The sequence below is a fragment of the Centruroides sculpturatus genome, unplaced genomic scaffold, assembly GCF_000671375.1.
Source record: "Centruroides sculpturatus isolate CEXI.00-Female unplaced genomic scaffold, Cexi_2.0 scaffold181, whole genome shotgun sequence".
Classification (NCBI taxonomy): domain Eukaryota; kingdom Metazoa; phylum Arthropoda; class Arachnida; order Scorpiones; family Buthidae; genus Centruroides; species Centruroides sculpturatus.
Window position 1 is genome coordinate 846,791 of NW_019384322.1, and position 8,362 is coordinate 855,152.

The window sequence follows — 8,362 nt, forward strand, 5'->3', positions numbered from 1 at the left end:
CTAAATGTTATTCGTTTCGTTTCCTCTACGCTTTCTGCTCTTATAATTTTGCAATAAACGTTTCTAGTTGTAACTTTTTATTGTTAACTTATCTGTTATTCTCTCGCATGCTTCCTTTAAAGTATATATATATATATTTTTTTTTTTTTTTTACAGTTTCCCATTTTGTTTATGAATTTACGCGACGTTACACGCATATTAACGCATCTAAACGCCAGCAAGCGTAAGAAATTTATCAAGTAATAACAAGAAATACGAATTAATCTTAGAAAATAACTTTAAAATATTAACAAGAAACTGACACCGTATAAGACTTGGAATATCAGTAAAAAAAAAAAAGTTTATTTTTTGACGTTATCCAAGAAAAAAAAAGCAGGAAAAAACAGGTTAAGAAAAAAGAATAAGAGGATCTTCAACGGATGAAGGGTAGTGACATTTTTCGACAGGGAAATTGACGAGTGGTGAGGAAGTGCTGTCACGCTGCACCCTGGCTACACGTTGTCATTACACCTGTAATTTTCTCCCGGAGTTGCCTTGGGAACAGAAGTGCGTCAGGTGCAGCTGATACGGAACTTATACTGTACAGTCAATATTCCAGATATCTGTGATATTTAAGCTAAAGCATTTCCGTTAGTTTTGTCGCTTCTAGGAAATTGATGTATAAAGTAAAGTTTGCTGCTTCACTTGGCAGAAATGCCTTTGCATTTAAATCTAAATATACTCTTATAAAAGTATATTTAAAAAAAAACTTTTTAACTATTCCTCTTATAAAAAAAATAAGGATAAAAATATATATATATATATACTTTAGAAAGCATTATACGTGTTAAAAAGTAAAATTTTAAAATATCCGACATTTTATTTAATATTTTTATGGATGATATAATACTCTTTTAGGCACTTTAAAAAGGTCTTTTGCGATAAAGTTTTGAAAATAACTTATTTTAAAGCATTTCTATGGCTTGAAAAAAGATGTAGGAAGTGATAGAAAAAAAAATAACATTTTAAATATATGAATGAATTCGAATTTAGTATTACACCTTGATTAAACAGAATAAAAAAAATCAAAGTAATCGACAACGAATTACTTAAGAATTGCTACTGTAATGAAGAATAAAAAATAAGTTTCTAAGTAATTTTGCTCAGCGTGTCACGATACTCTTGTTTATGTTAAATTAGAAAAAAAATAACATTTTAAAAATAAATTTTTTATTCATTCCAATGGCTTTAAAATCAGTTCTTGTGTCTATACTGATTTTCGTGATTTGTTCTTCATGTTTAAGTGACAAGGTAAGTTATTACCATTATATATACTTTATAACTTAAATATTTAACTTATNATTTTTATTTAAAATTAATATCATTAAATGAATTTAATTATTTTTAACGGTTTATATCGAGTGTATGAATAGCTGAATTACGTTAAAAGTTAAATATTTTGTTAACTTATATAAATATCACTAATTTTCTTCATACATTAAAGAGTAGTTTTAAGATGATTTAAAGGGTCTAACTTGTCATTTTCGAGTAAATAAACATCTTAACCTTTAAGAATCTCCCGTAAACTAAACAGACTCCTCTTCAAATAAACTAGCAAATATTAGGGTATTTGCCAGATGCAAGATGTATTCTACAAATAATAGATCTCTTCGACCACCCAAGAAGGTAAACACCTCACCTTTAGCAAAAGGAAAGATAGGGTTGCATAGCATCCTTCATTCCTCCCCAGTCAAGAGCAAGGCAAATACTTATAGAAATTCCAACTAAACAAATTTCAGAAAGGAATATTTTCCTTATGCTTTAGATAAGATAAATATAAATATATCTTGGGAGGGGTTCGAAAACGACTGATTCATATTCTTTTCTTCATTACAATTGGAAATGAGTATAGGTATCACTAGAAAATTAGGGAGGAGTCGGATTTTATCAGCTTCATCTTTGAACTAGGTGTAATTGGTGGGCTCGGTTTATGTCTTGTCTCTACCATTTCGAGAAAACAAACTATATATATAAATATATAAACCGATATTTAAACAATTCGATACTTAGCAATGTTCATGACTGCACATTTATCATTGAACAGTAACATTAGAGAGCGTCATGCATCATCGCCAAATTGACTGTACAAGTTAAGGGGTAATCTTTTTTTAAATCAGAAGGTGTGTCACTTTAAAGTCGTTTTATTCCCCTTTAGAGCCCATTGTTTTGTTTCCATCCCATCTTTAGTCGAATCTTGACTTGTTATACAGGTCGACTACCTTCAAGATTGATTACTAAATCTATATTTAGGAGAGCTTTGATTCATTTACGCATTTTTAGATATTAATAAACCGGTATTAGTTGTAAATTTCTAAGCTTTTAATTTTTTTTTAATTTTAAATTAAATTAATATTTAATAAAATATTATTAGAGAATGTTGTAGAAAATTAACATGGTAGAGAAAATAAAGAATTATAGTGAAAAAATTTTTAGATTTAAAAAAAAAATAATAATTTTATAGATAAAAACTTTGTAATATTTATTTGTTTCTCTTCGGATTCTTGAGAAACTTTTTGAATTAAGTTGAAAGTTTGCAGCCAAATAAAATAATTATTCGACAAAGCTTTAGCAAGAGATCAATAGAATTGAAGGTAGCGATTTACTGAACAAAATTCTGGATATAAAAAATTCATAACGGTAAGGAACTCTTCTATTATATTGTTAATGCAGAGAACACGGAACGGTGTTCAAAGATTGATCAATTATTTGCTTACTTAAAAGAGTTCACTTGCCAGCTGCCACAACATTCTATGGCACTCTACAATACAAGCAATATTTGCAACGTTCGATCTCTTCTGCAGTAAGAAAAAAACGAAAAAAAAAAACCTAAAAATCTGATAGGACTAAAGCTACACACATTTTGTGGGATATCGAAGTTACAAACTTTCTTAAATCCCAAACGAAAGTAGTAAGAAATCCCTAGAATTTTTTTTTTGTTATCTGTATACTTTCAGGACTTCTAAAGCTCCTATTTGGATTCTTCTTTCTTTAGTAAGGTAGACCTTGCTATAGTTTTTTGACAATAGCTCTAGTGTCATATGAGGGCGGAAGTTGAGGGAGCTATCTAGATGTTTGTAATGTTTTTCTCAATCTCTTGCATCGGAATGCTTTATAACAAGATATCTACACGTGGATGGGGGCTACGGTTTCAAACCGACACGCTTTCTACCATGTCTAGTAACAGACTTCACACTCAATACCAAAAAAGTATTTCAAACCTAAGCTTGAAATATATGAAATAGAAGTAGAGTCAAGATGCAACGAAAAGGCGAGAGTGATTTAAAGGAAAAAAGATGGACTTTGTCTGATAAAGATTCAACCAATCTCCGGAATAAGACCAGAAGAGAGATGGTGAAAGTCCAAAAATAATGTCGGCTATTTCAGAATCGCAACTGCTTTGTTTCTTTCCAACCATCATAAATCTCGAGGGACTCCGGGTGAACCTATGCCACCAGTTAAATGATAATAGATTGTCATTTTTTATATATATAAAAAATATTTTGTTCTTGTTACTAAGAAAATTTAACTAGAATAATAAAAAAAAATTTCTATTTCTGAACGGAATGCGTACTTTAAATTCGTGCCACGATGGTCTGGGTGTATTAGATTGCACAGTTCATGCTCACATGAAATGTGGCTCACCCATCAAGAAAAGTAAATGCTTTAGGAATTCTAAGCAGTAGAAAGTTTACCCAATTTAGAGAAAATTTCCTTTTTCCATTTCTTTTGCTGCGGTATAGAAATTAGAATTGTGTGTCTCATTCCTATTGACCCTATATCGAGCGTGTGTAAGACGATATTTATAGCCAATGTGAGAAATCCTCTATAATACTGTAGTGAAACATAAATAACTACATTGTAGTGACTTATGATCCATTTAATAGGCCTATAAATGCTCTTTTGATCGCAATATCAGCCGATTTCTTTCTCTTTCATAGATATAATATATTAGACATATCTTCGACGATTAAGGAAAGATTCGCTGAATTTCGAATAAAAAGATCTACAATATCTTTGATTTTATAGAATTTTGTGGCATTCGATTGCCTCAATATTTTATATCTTTCGCCTGATAGAATTTTTATTAAAATGTCTCCATGCATTAATGCATTTTCCTTTAGAAATTTTGATCTTTCCATAACTTACTTCGAGAATTTCGATATTATTTCTGGCATTAAGAATATTTTTATATTACAATTAAATGCAGTTTTTTTTCATAAATCGACGATACATACTTTAAAATGGGGATTTAGAATATCATATTATATAAATTTAATCGTAAATAACACTTCTTTTCCTAATTTTTTGTGATGTTTTCGTTAAGAAAACGTTAAATTTAATATTATAAAAAATTCAGACTTTTAAAGAAGAGAATAAAAAGAGAACACTTATAAATATTTTTCTACTTATTCTGCATTTATTCATCTAAAACTTTCTCCATTAAATGATGCATTATCCTAACTTACTCATTACAATAATGTTTCTTAATAATAAATTTTTCAGCAATTTTCATTTTTTAATTAAAAAAGTTTTAATTAATATAAATTAAATTTATAATTTATTAATTTTCTAATTAAAAATGGCATTATGAGCACTCCCTTTCATAAAAAAAGAAGCAATTTAATTTAAAAGTTTAAAAAAAAAGAGAACATTCTCACGAAGATCTATAATGGCTATCAGAAGGAGTAGGCCTCTGGGGCGATAGATCTATCGAATCTTCAGTGGTTATAGAGTTGCTTCAGTAACAATTTTCGTCTTGGGAAAGATTCTATCGATACTAACATTACTTTCCATGTTAATGATCTACTCGGAAAGAAAACGGTTAATCATCTAAAACGATCTGACAGAATTCTCTTTTTTTTTCTAGCAAATATAGTAATTTGCTTTATTTTTCTTTGTAAATTTAAACTCCCGGATAAAGGAGTGTTTAGTAAATAAAAAAAAGAGAAGTAGATGATTTGTTTCAATTTGTCTAGTAATTTCTTTTTTAACGATGGTACGAAAGGAGGTGTGATGTCTTGTACCTTCGACCATTACACATTTTATCCTTAGAGACTTTTCAAAGAAAATTCTTAAGTGGAGAAGACTACCCGACTGCTAATGCATTACTAGGCATGTAACCCGACAACACTGGTGGAAAATTTACTAGGAAGCTAAAAGGTTGTGTCTACGATAAAGGCGACAAAGAGACATTTTGCTTAGAAGCACCATCAATCATCTCAACTTCTTTTTTTTTTCTATCGGATGCTTGCTCGAGCAATTCGAACGACTGAAATTTTCCTTATCAAACTTACACTATTGTTTCTTGTTCTATCTATTATCTGTACAGAAAAATTTCTTTTCGTTGTCGATTCTCGTGAATTACAAGAGAAATCAGAAAGAAATTCGTAAAAAAAAAACAAAGAAAAGTAACTGAAAGAAGCTAATATGTCCCCATTTTTTTCTGTTTCCTTAATCGGTGCTATGTACTTCGACAAACAAAAACTTCTAGCGAAAAGAAAAGAATCGTACAAGAAACATTTTCAAAATTAAATTTACAAAACTTTCTTTTTAATTTTTCCAATGGATCTCTCGGAGTTTCGATATAAAGACGTCTTTTGGTAAAGTGTACTGTATTTGAAGAAAAATAAGATATTTATATATTAAAAAAAACTCTGGAAAAAAGGACGTTACGGTTAAAACGACAGAGAAAAAAATTATTTTGAGAAGAAACTGTTTAAGCTTAATCGCTAGTACAGCAATAATAGTTCAGAAAAATAAGCCCGATAACAGGTGGGTTCTTCCCAAACTAGTATGGATCTAAAGAGCTCGGGGCCTCGTGTGACGTGGCCACACATTACAACTGTCCTTCTATCGGACATCGAAGTTTTATGCACTTCATTATACTCCAACGAAATCAGTACTTTGTTTAAAAGTTGACTGACTCAGTCTATTGTCTCACGAAGGGGGACGACACACAGCATCGCGAACTCAATGGCTCGTGCGTATTTCCCACCCCATCTTTTCACTAGATCTCTGTGATTCATGACAGTAACTGGAGTCTCACCCACCCCTTGGGCAACGTGTCAGTAGGGACGGAGGGCCTTGGTCCCCTCGGTTCCCCCTTCGCAAGTGACTTTTAAATTGGTGAGTCATTTTGGTGCCGAATTCGGTGTCCGCCTTTTTTCACCCTAACCCCAAGTTGGTGAAATTTAGCGTGAACACCGCCCACTTATTGGAATAGACGTGAACTGTCAGACTCATCTTTGTTATCCATTGTTAGGATAGGTGACTTCCTGGCTTTTGTTTGCCACGTCTGACTGAAAAGCTTCGCATCCTAAGAGAAATTATCCCAATGCTCAAATCTTGTAAAATTACAAAAGAAAATAAAAGCAATTCATACTTAAATTAAATTAGAAGGAAAACTGCAAAACAGAGGAAAGATTCTCATTATTGGAATGCAAAGATTTTTCCATTTCTTAAAAGCAATTTTATCTAACCATTAACGAATAGAAGTATTGTGGACTAACTTTAACAGTAAATTTAGGGTGCTCAGTGAAATGTTACTTTGTTGGCCAGTAAATTGGAGTTGTCGGTAAGGTGTGGAGGCACCAGCGGCTAATCTTTCTCCTCCGTAGATAAGAAACTTGGAAGGGGAAGAAGATAAATGTAAGACAAAACACTCTTCTTTTCGCCATCGTCTGACGGGGCATAAATCATTCGATTTTCTATTCCTCCACTTGTGGTCTTAAAGGTGGATCTCGGTGTCTGAATCTTTTAACGGATAAAGTGTGAAACTATCCTTACACTTTTTAGATAGGACCTGTCTTACTAATAGGTAAATTTAGACGTCGATACAACAAACTAATTTAGTTCTATCGATTCGCGTAAACGAATGTTTTTACGGTGAGCAACACAAAGCAATTCGATACTTTATAAAATATATAACTTAGATATAAATTATAAATTATTATATTTTAACACTTAAAACCGCCTGTAAGTAATCTTTAAATTTTGAACATTATATCTAGTTTTAAATTTAAAAAAAAAACACCCATCAAATAATGATTTTTATACATATTTAAGCTAAGTAGTGTAACGTTATAAATAATCGAATTTTACGATAATCTTTGATAAATATAATTAAATAATCTCACATATATATAGATTAGAATCGCGTCATGACGCATGGAGAGCTAAGCGACGCGTCGCGACGTATTATAATATTAGAGACGATAAACTGATTTCTGTGCACTCGACACTTGTCTACTTGAAGTAATTAGGCTAAAACGTATGACATTCGATACTGTCTTATTACAGCAAAGTGGCAGACGTACAATCTAGAGAATTGACAAATTATCTTTGATAATAAGATACTTTGAATAAGATTTGTATCAGAATCTAATCAGAGAAGGACATAGTGACTAAATTTTTACTTTATTAAGTTAGTTACCGTTTAATTAAGTTCTGCCAAGGAAGTGATGTAACAGGAAACTTCCAACCCCAACCTGTTCGGTTGGGTCGAAACTTTTCTACACTTCAATTAACTCACCGATTATCAATTATTGAAGAATCTAGTTGCAGTCGAATCAAAAATCTACGATATTATATTTAACAAAGGGGGAAAAAATTTCAAGCGTTAAGAATTAAAGGGGTGCAAATAGAAATTGTAGTCCTTTTATTCTGACTGCAAGACGGTGTCAGTCGACGGTTATTGAACCATCTGGTCCTACCTTCCATCATAGCTAATCGCCATTGCCCATATTAGGCCTATCAATCACCTTCAGCTGGTATAAGAGTATTTTTTTTTTTTTTTTTTTTTTTTTTTTTGTAAAAGAAGTGAAAGAGAGAGTTGCTGTGAGACGAATTGATCTGTTACCAACTCGGGACAAAACGCAGTCATCTGGCGTCAAGATGACGATCCTTACTAATGACCGTCACTCACCCAATTCACATCCTAACAATAGACTGACTGTTAATTCGATCCAATTCCTCCGTCGCACATTAGCGATAAGGAAACATAACTTTCCTGAGCATAACGAGTTGAGTGAGAATTCTCTAACGATGAAGTCGTAATAAGTCGTAAGGTACACTTCGTTAAAACTAAAGAATTCCCACGATAAACATTTAACCTTTAACAATAAATTGTTAAAGGATAAATGGATTTTTTTTCCTGCTATCATCGAACAGGTTGCAGTTAGAAGTACAGAAGCACGTTACTATTACTCCCTTAGGAATAAATATAGCTTAAGAAATAAATAAATATATATATAAATATAAAAAAAAACCGGCGTTATCAGATTTATTTTTTTTTTCTTCCCTTGCTGAAATTTTCCTTATCAAA